Raw genomic sequence first — 13,679 nt, 5'->3', positions numbered from 1 at the left:
TGTCCGTACGATTTTGATCACTACAGCTTTGTAATATAACTTGAAGTCTGGAATTGTGATTCCTTCAGATTTGCTTTTCTATTTTAAGGTGCTTTGGCTATTTGGGGTCTTTTGTGGTTCCATGCAGATTTTAGGATTGTTCGTTCTAGCTCTGTGGAAAAAAATGCTGTTAGTATTTTGATAAGGATTGCACTTAATGTATAAATTGCTTTGGGTAGTATAGATAATTTAACAATATTTGTTCTCCCAATCCATGAACATGGGATGTTTTTCTATTTCCTTGTGTCATCTTCAGTTTCTTTTATCAGTGTTCTATAGTTTTCAGAGTACAGGTCTTTCAACTCTTTGGTCAGATTTATTCCTAGATATCTTATTGTTTTTGGTGCTATTGTAAATGGGATGGATTACTTGATTTCTCTTTCTGCTTCTTCATTATTGGTGTATAGATATGCAACAGATTTCTGCATGTTGATTTTATATCCTACAACTTTATTGAATTTGTTTATCAGTTTTAGCAATATTTTTGATGGAGTCTTTTGGGATTTCTATATAGAGTATCCTGTCATCTGCAAATAGTGAAAGCTTTACTACTTCCTTGCTGATTTGGATGCCTTTTATTTCTTTTTGTTATTTCATTGCTGTGGCTAGGACTTCCAATATTATGTTAAATAAGAGATGAGAGAAGACATCCCTGTCTTGTTCCTGACTGTAGAGAAAAAGCTCTCAGTTTTTCCCCATGAGGATGATATTAGCTGTGGGTTTTTTATATATTGGCCTTATTATGTTAAGATATGTTCCATGTAAGCTTAGTTTGTTGAGGATTTTCATCATGAAGGGATGTTGTACTTTGTCAAATGCTTTTTCTGCATCTACTGAAATGATCATATTGTTCTTTTAAAAAATATTTTATTTATTTATTTGACAGAGAGAGAGAGCACACAAGGAGGCAGAGCAGCAGCCAGAGGGAGAGGGAGAAGCAGGCTTCCTGCTGAGCAGGGAGCCCAATGCGGGGCTCCATCCCTGGATCCTGGGATCATGACCTGAGCCGAAGGCAGTTGCTTAACTGACTGAGCCACCCAGTCATCCCTTTAAGGACTTCTTTTGTCTTGCCGCTTTTAAGATTTTTTCTTTATCACTGTATTTTGAAAATTTAATTATAATATGTCTTGGTGTTGGCCTGTTTTTGTTGATTTTGATGGGAGTTCTCTGTGCATCCTGGATCTGGATGTCTGTTTCCTTCTTTAGATTAGGGAGGCTTTCTGCTATTGCTTCTTAAAGTAAATTTTCTGCCCCCCTTTCTCTCTCTTTTTCTTCTGGAACTCCTGTAATATGAATGTTTTTATGTTTGGTGGAGTCACTGAGTTCCCTATGTCTATTCTTATGTTACATAATTCTTCCTCTCTTTTGTTCAGCTTCATTATTTTCCATTATTTTGTTTTCTAGGTCACTGATTTGTTCCTTTGATTCTTCCTGCCTCATTTTCATTGCATCAAGCCTGTTTCCAATCTTGTTTATCGCATTCCTCATCTCTGATTGATTCCTTTTTAACATTTTCTTCTCTGTGGTAAGAGTCTCACTGATGTCTTCTGTTCTTTTCTCAAGTCCAGTTAGTATCCTTACGATTGTTGCTTTAAATTCTCTATCAGGCCTGTTACTTATATCTGTAATTTGTTGGCATATACTTGTTCATAATCTCTCTTATGATGCTATATGTTACTGTAGTATCAGTGGCAATGTCTCCTTTTTCATTTCTAATTTTTTTTGGAGTCTTCTCTTTTTTTCTTAGTCCAGCTAAATGTTTGTCAACTTTGTTTATCTTTGAAAAACACTGGGTGGCTCAGTCAGTTAATCGTCTGCCTTTGGCTCAGGTCATGATCCCGCGGTCCTGGGATCGAGCCCTACATCGGGCTCCCTGCTCGGCGGGAAGCCTGCTTCTCCCTCTCCCACTCCCCCTGCTTGTGTTCCCTCTCTCGCTGTGTCTCTCTCTCTGTCAAATAAATTAATTAAAAATCTTTAAAAAAACAAACAAATAAACAAAAAACCCAAAAACAAAACAACTCTTCGTTTTATTTATCTTTTCTGTTGTTTTTCCGGTCTTTATTTCATTCATTTCCACTTTGATCCTCGGTATTTCCTTTCTTCCGCTAACTCTGGGTTCAATTTATTCTTCTTTCTCTAGTTCCTCATGGTGTAAAGTTAGGTTGTTTATTTGATGTTTTTCTAATTTATTAATACATGTGTTTATTGCTATAAACTTTCCTGTCAGAACTGCTTTTGCTGCATCCCATGATATTTGATATGTTTTGTTTTTATTTTCATTTGTTTTGACATAATTTTATATCTAGATTGCCCAGGATTTTGTGAAAGGGGAATTTCATGGGTGTGGGTGGCCTGGTTCTTTATCTGGTTGTTTTCCTAGTAGCTGTGTCAATCAATTGGAAATACGTTTATTCAAAATAAATGGCTTTTGAAATAAATACCTTGGCAATCAAAAACTTAATGCCAAGCACTTATGGTACACGACTCCATTTCTCACAGCTTCATTCTGCCAGAATAATAAGATGTTTTAATTGTAGACTTTAATTGTAGAGATAAGTACCACTTTCTCAGTCCACCTCATCCCCCTCAGGGCAAACGTTTCCACCCAAATGGAAGAGAATTACCACTTCTTCAGCTTAATGGCTGAACTGAAATGAACTGAAATTGTTAATTCTACTTCAAAAGATGAACAATTTATTTCACTTTTATTGGTAGTGTCAGGGTCAAGACACAGAATTTTTTTACTCCACTAACTCAAGAGAAGACTAGGGAATTGTTTCATCTTATGCCATTCAATTGGTATGGCTGGTCCCAGAATGTAGTTATCATTCAAGTCTTTATTTGAAGTTATAGCATCTCTCCTTTCATCTCTTCTGATAAAACTTTAAATCAAGCTAATTGGTCTAACCTGAATGGTTGTACAAACAACCAAACAAACTCTTAACTCATTTCAGAGGTGATTAATCATCCTACAAAAAACTTGTACTCTCTTATACTGTAGTTGTCTAAGAGGGGTTATGTTTCTCAGCTACTCTTATATCTCAGTGGGTTCAGGAGATTGGCTCTTGCCAGAAGAATGTGAGGGGGAATGAATTCTGCCAATTTCTCATTTTGGCAGCTTTAGGTAGATGAGCACAGCTAGGTGTTCCAGCATCTTGGAAGCCAGATGTTGAAGATGGCAGAGTCATGAGATAAAAAGAGTTTGAGTTCTTGAGCAACACTTAGAAGAGAGAAACTGATCAGGAATATACATGTTAGATTTTGTGAAAGGGAGAAGTAAACTATTGTGTTTGAGCATTATAAATTTTAACTTAATTTTTATCTGCTATTAGTACTTAAATTTGGAATGTGTTTCAGTTGTAATATCTGATTTAACATCTTGTTGCTTATTCAGTCATCAAATATTGACAGAGAACTTACTACACACACATACTCACATGCACACACGTACATAAATAGATAAAAGTGTTTGTCAACTTTAACCTCTTCCCAAGTTCTGTATAGAATGAGGGCACAAAGGCAAGGGTCTGAGCTTGAAACAGCTGTCCTATCTTGTTGGAAGAGCTGATGACCTAGGTATCAGGAGTTCTATTTGCGTCTAACTACTGGAAGATTGTGTGAAGGAGAAAGACTGGACACATTGGAGCCTGGAAAGTTTTTCCTCTACCAATCCTATACCAAGACCCATAAGTGATACAGTCATAAAAGCCACCCCTTAAAATCTCTCATGACTTCCATCATGACTACATTGATGGAAAAGAGTCAAGTCACTCAAGCCTTTGAGGGTATTCTGGTTGGGGATCAATGAGAGGTAATTTTAGACATAGCAATGAAGCATCACTAAAATTAACCTCTGGCTCCATCCCAGGGAATCAGTGCCAGATTCCTAGAGAAAGGCATGGTGAGGCAAACTAAAAAGAGTTAAATGAAGATGGCATATGACTGCAGGCATGTTGGAAACAGGCAACACAAGGCGTCAAGGTTTTAGGTTTTATATATTTCCTACATGTTCACATCCTTTGGCACACTGCTGTTTGGAGCACAGCAGAGGAGAAAGGGGGGCTACAGCAATGGTGGTGTGACAGGAAGGGCCTGTGTGGATAGGAAGGTCGGCAGCAAATTGAGAGGTAGAGGATGGTGATTGGGATATGCTTTTAAAAAAGTATGTCTGAATCTATCTTCTGAGAAGTTTTCCAGGTGCCTTCATAATGCCTTCTTCCCTCCCTCCCTTCCTTCTTTCCTTTCATCCTTTATTCTTTCCTTTCATATTTCCATCTTTTTAAGAATATCGAGTGCACATGTATTAGACACTGTGTTAGGTATTAGTAATACAAAATCATTGCCTCAAGGGCCTTACATTCTATTGTGGAAGTTAAAAAGTAAATAAATTACAGAACACTAGGGAAGGCATTATGATAAATGTATTCATAATCTGTGTGAGGACCCAGAAGGAAATCACTTAACATGGATAGAGGAGTCAAGCAAATTTCTTGGAGTTTGGGAGACTATGCTGACTCCTAAGGCCAAGAAGACTAGATAAAGATCAGATGTGCAAGGGCAATCCCGTAGAAACATCAAATATAGTTAATAATGACTGGAATTGGAATGCCACGAGTTAATAAAATATCTGTTTTGCTGCTACTGAAAAAAGGCATCTAAGCAACAACAATCACTTCAAAAATGATCATCTGTTTATCACTGTAGAATTATAGTCTCACTAGTACTTAAGAACATGAATATGAAATAGGTTGAATATTTAGATTTGTCTGGAGCTGAGGTTTGTATGGGAAAGAACAATTGAAGGAGAACAGGTATAGAGAAACTCAAGGATAATGATGAAATCAGAGGATTCAGACTAGATAAAGAGGGAAACAAAGTCAGAAACCTATGAATTATTGAATTCTCCTTGTCACTACTTTCCCTCATCTAATAGAGAAATACAAGCCATTCTTTGATTTGTTTTTATACTAAATACCAATGAAGTGCTGATTTTTTTTATTTTTAATTTTTAAAATTATTTTATTTTATTTTATTTGTTTTTATTTTTTATTTATTTTTTGCTTTTTGTTTCTTTTTTTTTTTTTTTGAAGTGCTGATTATGTGTTAGGCTAAGAGCTAGGACCTAGGGATGCCAAAATGAAATCAGAAATTATCCTATCCTCAGAAGGTTTACATTTAGTGAAAAGAGACATGTGTTTAAACAAAGTGAATCAGGGGGCTAGGATGTGCTGTCTTTTCTTGGTTCTGGAGAAGAGGCAGCAAATCTTGTGGCTGGGCTAGGGGGAGGGGGATCATAGAGAAGGAGGCTGAATAGATAGAGCTCCTACTCTTACTCTGTCAGCTTTGAACGAGGGCCACCCAGCTTCCTGATTGTTCTTTTCCCAGCACTGTCATTGCTTTTGTAAACTGTGTTTGGCCTGTTTGCCTACCGACATGCTTCTCATAATTGAGAGTTGACTATAATTACATGTTTGTTCAAACCTTTTATTTTTGAATAATTTTAGATTTATAGAAAAGTTGTAAAGATACAGAGAGTTTCCATACACCCTTCCTCCAACCTTCCCAGTGTTAATATCTTACATGACCAATTGCCTAACATTTGTCAAAACTAAAACATTAACATAGATGTAATACTATTATTAACTAAACTATAGACTTTATTTGGATCTCATCAGCTTTTGTATTGAATGTCCTTTACTTTTTTTTTTTTTTTAAAGATTTTATTTATTTGAGAGAGAGAAAGCGTGCACACGTGTGAGAGAGCATGAGCAGCAGGGAGAGGCAGAGGGAGAGGGAGAAGCAGACTCCCTGCTGAGTAGGGAGCCAGACATGATGCAGGTCTTGATCCCGGGACCCTGAGATCATGACCTGAGCCAAAGGCAGACGTTTAACTGACGGAGCCCCCCAGGATCCGCATGAAGGTCCTTTTCTGTTGCAGAGTCCAAACCAGGAAGCCACTTTACATCAGTTGTCAGATCTCTTTAATCTCCTTGAAGTGTGGTGGTTTTATTTTGTTTTTCATGCCTTTGATATTTTTGAAGAGTTGTAGTTGTGTTTTTACCATACTTTATGGTTATGTATGCCTTCTTCCCCTGCTGTTATCTTGGTATCAGTTATGATTAGGTTTAGCTGCATATAACAGAAAATGTATAAAAGGTTAGCAGTTGGGAACTGATAACAGTTTCTTCTTAGAAACCTAGGCTTTAGGGCGCCTGGGTGGCTCAGTTGTTAAGCGTCTGCCTTCGGCTCGGGTCATGATCCCAGGGTCCTGGGATCGAGTCCCACATCGGGTTCCCTCCTCGGTGGGAAGCCTGCTCTCCCTCTCCCACTCCTGCTGCTTGTGTTCCTGCTCTCGCTATCTCTGTCTCTGTCAAATAAATAAATAAAATCTTTAAAAAAAAAAGAAAAAGAAAGAAACCTAGGCTTTAACTCTGTGTCTGCCTATTATCCTTAACATTGTCTTCTGTCCTCAAGGTCACCCATTGCTCAAGATTGCTCCTGGAACTTTAAGAAGCAAGTAGAAGAGGCAGCTGCCTGTTCTGTCTTAAAATGCTTTTCTGGAAGTCCTACCCCACAACTCTTGATTAGATCTCATTGGCCAGAACTTAGTTACATGGTAATTTTTACTGTAGGGGAGACTGGGAAGTGTAGTCTTTCAGCTTAGCTTTTAGCCACCCCAAACAAGATTGGGATTCTCTTTCTAAGGAAGAAGTGGAGAATGACTATTGTATGGGCAAATAGCAGAATCTATTTCACCCAGATAAGAATAAACGAGTAAATACGTAAATAGTTTGGTGAATGTCTGCATGAAGAAACAGAAATACAGCCATTTGGAAGTCTTGGATGAGAAGGGAGATGTCTGCATATTGATTGTGTTTCTGGGGGCTGTGCAGAGACAGGGACTACTGTTTTGTTTATACCCCCAAAGTCTTTGATTCAGCCCCCAAGTTCCTGTGTGTTTTCTTTTCATTCCGATTAGTAAATACCTTTGTCTCTGGCCATTTACAAATAAGTAAATGAGCTGAAAGGTAAAAGAATATAAAGATTCTTAATTTCTGTCTTCCTTTAAATTTTTAGGAAGATGTCAAGAATTTTCTTGAAATTAGAACCCTTCCCTCTATATGGTAAACACTGCCATTGATGGTGGGGGTGACAGGGAGGGGCAGGATGAATAAAATCCTGAGTTGCAGAGATGGTTGTTAGGAATTTATTGGGCAGTGTTAGAGAGAATCAGAGAGCCACTGAAGTTGCTTAAGGACTGAGTTTTCTGTCAGGTGGTTGCTAAGGTCTTGCCTTGTTAAAAAATAGGAAGTATTCATATTATGAGCGCTCGTACCTTGTTTGTTGACAATGGAGGGGCCCTTTGGAAAGAAATTTTTAAATAAGGCTTAATTGGCCACGTATAAAAATATCTGGATTTCTACCTACAGCATTGAATGAAACACAGACCTAAAACATGAAGGAATTTTTTAAAGGAATATGTAATTGTCATTATCTTTAAATTAAGGCTGAATATAATTTTAATTTCAATAATAATTTTTTTAAAGAGTTGGTTATCTTATTCTAATAAAGAAGTGCTACCACTTCCCCCTACCCTGACATGAATTCTGAAATAATAGTAAGTATTGACCATTCAAAATCTCTATATGGAACACGCAGACTTTCAGTGATAATTAAAAACGCTGTACCTATTTAGGTGACTCTTCTCTGGGTGGCAGGCTCTCCAATGGCATCTTATTTTAACTCAGCCATTTTAGGTTACATTTAACTATTAAAGCAGTCTTATCCTAGTTTTGAAATGTAGTCCTGCTTATTTGCAAATTACTATCTCATATGTAATTCAAAATGCATTCTGGCCCAAGCACAGGTGGGCTTACGGTTTTAGCATCTTGGAGTAGAGGGGCCTTCTCACACCTGTCTCCTTAATTCTCTGTATGTGTAGTCTTTAGTTTGGGGTCAGGGAGGAAATAGAAGATATTTCCTTGTAAGACTGTGTGTGGTGAGTTGGGTGTTGGTGATAATAAGCTTGCTATCCCATTTTTGTCTGCTCTTGATGCATCTCTGTCTAATATTTGTTAGAGTTCACTCCTCATAAATCTCTCCAATTTATTCTAAACGTCTTTCATTCACCTCCCTTTACCCCAGTCAGTTGATCACAGAACCTCTTGCTGTAGAAGTCCTAATGCCCAGCAAATGGCCTATCTTTAGCATAGTTGTACCTGAAGTTGACATTGCCAGAGAGACCACTGAATCCTTGGTATTATCCATGCCAAATAGAGGTAGTGTTGACATCCTCCTGGAATCTCCATTTCTCATTCCCTCCATCTCTTTCCTTATCCTTTGACCATATTCCAGTAGAGCTGCTAGGCTAGTTGGTCCCTTCAAGTGAATTGGAAAATTTACCCCTTCCCTTAAGAGATGAATCACTGCGCCAGGTCTATACCTTGACTTTGGAACATGGGTTATATTTCAGCCCTCATCTGCAATCTCAGCTAGGTACCCTTGTTAAGGGCACAACCTCTATGATCACACACGGCAGCCTGAGTTTTGGTGTGCAGCTTGCTAGGCCAGTCACTAAGCACTCTCAAGGCGTAAGAAGATGTCCCTCACCAACAAGGTCATATTGAGTGAGAACTGTTAGTGTACCAACAACCTTATAGTAATAAGCTTGAATTCCTTGCTCCTGACACAAAGGTAAAAGGATGAAAGAAAGATTGCTGCTCCAGAAACTCTGCATGATATCTAAAAGCAACCTTGCAGGCTCCATTTTATAGCTCTAAATGGTAAAAGTCTCCACACCAATTCTCTTCCTGGCTACTGAGACCAGGGGAGTCATGTGACTTCTTTGAAGTTGTCCCTAGATCAGTGGTTCTCAACTTGGGGCAGTTATGCCCCCCCAGGGGACATTTGACAATGTCTGGAAACTTTTTGGTTGTCACAACTGGGAGGGAGGTGCTACTCCCATCTAGTGAGTAGAAGACAGGAATATGGGTAAATCTTGCAATGCACAGGAGAGCACACTCCACCCCCAACAAGGAATCATCCTGCCCAAAATGTCAATGGTGCTGAAGTGGAGAGATCCTACCCTGGAGTACTGAGCACACTGGGTCTGGAAATGACCTTACCCCAACCTCTCACATCAAAGGACCAGGAGAGCTAAGTTCTCACTTGATTTTTTACTTAGGTACAACTAGACAAATCTTTGTCTCAATTTCTTTTATCAAATATAATGAAAGTATCTGTTGTACTGGCTTTATCATGTGGTGATGAGAATGACACAACAGATATGCATATTCTTTGAAAAAATTTCAAAAAGCCACAAAACTCATTATTGATGCCATGTTGAGAGCTTTCCAGACACAAAAGCATTCTGGCTGACTACAGCTGAATTACTCTCTGCTTTATCCCCTTGCTTAACCGTAACATCAAGCAATCCATTTTAGAAACACACCACTTGTTTAAACACAGGATAAATTCTCTAGATGAAAGAATTTGCTTGGAATGATTGTCTTTGGTATTTATCTTTTCCTACACTCTATTACTTCCCTTGTCATCGCTTCTCTTGTCCATGTTGACATAGTACATTATCTACTTCCCTGAAAAAATTAAAGTTGGGCTAGTTTATGAATTAATAACATCGTCTAAAATACCATCATTTTTGATCAGAGTCTGAACTGCATCTGTATAATTTTGAACTTGACATAAATGAAATAAATTGACCTTGGGCATGCACAATCGTTAACGGTCATTTGATACAAACACACATTAAATGGGATGGAACATTATTGAAAATCTATGTACGTATGAAAATGGTTCCATAGATCCCTATCAAAATAGTGCTGAAAGTAATGTGAATAGGGCCCGATTGTAAACTTATTATCAGTAGGTGGCCATTTTACCAAAATAGTATGGTACCTTCTTAGAGTGAGTCTTTAGTCAGTAATCTGATCGTAAAACTTCCTCTTAAGAGTTAAGAGGGATAAGCTGGAAAATGATATTAGAAATATGTATCAAGAATGTATTACAGCCTGAGAAGAGCATTATGGATGAAGGCCTTCAGTTTGCTTCTTTTGGAGCTCTGTTTAGAAGGTGTCTCCATGGGGTCAAGGTGCTACAGAGCCATGTTGTAGATAAAACATATCAGTTCCAGGGAAAGAGGTATCACAAGTGAAAGAAAATTCTCTACTTCCTATTTGGTGATTCCACGATCACACAGAAATGACACATCTGGCATTCTCTGGGTTTCTCTGGAATCCTGGAAAGGAATCTTAGGCAGATGCCATTATTCTCTTGTGTCCTTGATTAAGATTAGGATACTAGCGATAGTTAATATTTAAATCCATTGTTTCCTTTAAGGTTTTAGTGCTCCATCATTTGATTTTCCTTTTGCTCAGCTCTCTAAACCATGCCTTACCATTCTCCCATTTGCTGAGTCCTGTTGAATAGAAACAAGGAGCGCACAATGCTTTACATGCTATTCTTGATTTTGCCGGGGAAAAAAGAGCCAAGATTTCATGGCATATCTGGGGTACAGATAAGAGTGTAAGGGATGGGAATTGAATATGGGTAAATATCCTTTGCTTTCTTCACCCACAAGCATTAATGCATCAGTTTCCTTTTCTGCCACTTCTCTTTATAAAACACCTTTTTAATACTCCTTCAGAAAGGTTGGGGCAGGGAGGAACAGGTGGTAAACTGGCTTGTAAATCTGTAAGTTGTGACTTGAGTCCTTCTCCTTCTCTCAGCACACAGAGTGCAGGTATCATGGATCAAAGTGAAGGAATCCTTAATAGGCGCATAATCAATTAAGCCATTGCTGAATTTGCTTTATGGTAGTAATGTAGTTGCTGAAATAGTGTAACAAAGCATTCCCAAACAATGGCCAGAATTTAAATTGCTCCTTACTCCAGATTGACAGATAGTATCGCTGATGAAACAGAAGGGCTTCGGCTCACCACGGCAGTTCATAGGACTTTCTGGCATGTTGCTGCTTGTTCTAGACAATGCCCAGCCCATTTCTGGTGCTCAGTGAATGTTAATTAATACCAATACTGTCAAGTGCTTCTTATTTTTCACCCAAGAACATTTATAATTCTGTGGTTCATGTACTTTCTAATTCTTCATGCTCAATGATGGGAATGAAAATTAATTACTCTGGGAATGTGAACGTCGCCTTGACAGTCATTCCTATTCTGTTAAATAAAGTTTTCATTGGTCAAACCTGGAGGTCCCTGGATTCTGTTCTCTTGGCCTAATCCCCTGTTCTTCCTTCTTCTGCCCTAAGATTTTTTTTTAGAAATGTTAAAATTGAAGAAGAATAATTGCCTTTTAATTTAGGTTCAGGATTTGGATGTGATTTATTTTAAAACCTTCCTAAGTGTGGCATTTAAGTCTACTTGAAATTCCCAATTCTCTATTCCTGTAGCTCAGCCAAATGTGTGTCGTTTTGATTTCTGAGCTGCACATTCCTGGGAGCATGGGTCTCATTTGTTTGAAAAAGAGAGATGTAAGCTCATTTGAAGTTTTAGTTGACTTATAGTTCTTCTCTGACCTTTGCTACTAATAGCTGGCAGAGAATAAAACCAGACACGTCAATCACTGTCTAGATTTTATAAACTATTGACTGTTTCTTGAAGGATTGTAATGCTTATTTTATTGGCCTGTTGTACCATAGCAGGAGATTTATAGAGTGTCAAGAAAATGAAAACCATGGCTAGCTAGCATTATCCAGACTGCTGGCAATATAGTCATTGAAATTAATAACTATCAATTAAATATAAATGCACAGAAATTGCATGTAAGAGAGAATCAAAAGCATTTTAGTCCCTGGATCTTTTTGGCACTGTCTTGTTTAATGCTTCATAAATAGTTGAATTAACAAGTTTTCCTGATTTTTATTTGGCTGAACACTTCCTCTTAGTAGGTTTGTTTAAATTTCATAACTTCCACAGGAAGACTCTACAAGTCACTACTTATTTGTGTTGTCATCTAGGAGGGCTTACCCTTTTTCTGCTTTACCCCCACTCATACTTTAAAAAGATTTTTAGCTCTTGGTAGACTGCCATTCTCACCACACAATTCCTACCATAATTACTGGCGATTTCTAATACTCCAGCCTCTCAGTTTTTTGAACTTCTCTCCTCCAGTAATTTTTGTCCTACATCCTGCCTTACATAGACTCTCATTCCATTGTCCTGTACCCTAGATCAGTCCACTCCAATGGACCCTAAAGTGCCCAGGACACTTTCTGCAGGCCCATGGGTTAAAAACTATTTTCATAAGAATGCTAAGATGTTACTTCCCTTTTTTACTCTGATTCTCTCATGAATATACAACATTTTCCAGAAGCTCCATGACATGTAATATCACAATAGATTGAACGTAGAAGCAGATGTGAGAATCCAGCTCTCTTTTCAACCAAACATTAAAGAGATTTGTGAAAACAATGCCACCTTCTCACTAATTATTTTTGTTTTGTTTTGGAAAAGTTATATTTTAGAGTGCCTGGGTGGCTCAGATGGTTAAGCGTCTGCCTTCGGCTCAGGTCATGACCCCAGGGTCCTGGGATCGAGGTCCGCATCGGGCTCTCTGCTCCTTGGGAGCCTGCTTCTCCCTCTGCCTCTCTCTCTCTCTCTGTCTCTCATGAATAAATAAATAAAATCTTTAAAAAAAAAAAGAAAAGAAAAGTTATATTTTACACAAAATATGTTGACATTTAGGGGCGCCTGGGTGGCTCAAGTCAGTTGAGCGACTGCCTTTGGCTCAGGTCATGGCTTCAGGGTCCTGGGATTGAGCCCCGCATCGGGCTCCCTGCTCCGCGGGAAGCCTGCTTCTCCCTCTCCCTTGTGTTCCCTCTCTCGCTGTCTCTCCTGTCAATTAAATAAATAAATAAAATCTTAAAGAAAAATATGTTGACATTTAACAGGTTTTATTATTTCTTTAATTGGATTAAGTAAATATTTTAAAAATTCGTGTTTTAATTTCTAACCCAGTAAATATTAATAATTAAAATCTACATAAAACATTTTTGCCATCAATAATTTTATGAGCATAAAGGGGTCTAGCAACCATGAGATCATGACCCAAGCTGGAATCACGAGTCAGAGGCTTAACCAACTGAGCCACCCAGGCACCTCTATTATTCCCACTTTATAGACCTGAGTTACAGGGCATTACTTAAGTGGGCCAAGGTTACACAATTAGTTAAGTGTCAAGCTTGAATTAGAACCCTGGCAGGGCTGACTTAATAGCCTTCATGTGTGACTTCTAAGCTATATTAGCTCATAAGTAAGTTTGTCTGAGACAATCCTAGTGAACTAGGTATATCCAGGTATACTTTTTAATAGAGTCTACTGCTACTCTCCAAGGTGCCTCACTTGGGATGAAAACTCCTGTGGTCTCTTCCTTCTCCCAGGTCATACAGGGGGAGATGCTTGTGCATGGGTAGAAGGAACACCGGTGGAGACTAGAACACATAACATCCAACAACAATTTCTGTTGTGCTCTGGAGTGGGTCTTTTTAGAACAAATTTGCCTTTTCACCTGTGCTTTGCCTTGCTTAGAATGAAATAATTTTAGTTTTTATTGAAACATCAGTAATTAAGGCTGAGTATATAATGTGTGCACACAAATAAAATTTC

This window comes from Leptonychotes weddellii, chromosome 2 (assembly GCF_054177405.1).
Source record: "Leptonychotes weddellii isolate Sample4059 chromosome 2, ASM5417740v2, whole genome shotgun sequence".
NCBI lineage: Eukaryota > Metazoa > Chordata > Mammalia > Carnivora > Phocidae > Leptonychotes > Leptonychotes weddellii.
This window is presented reverse-complemented; position numbering follows the sequence as displayed.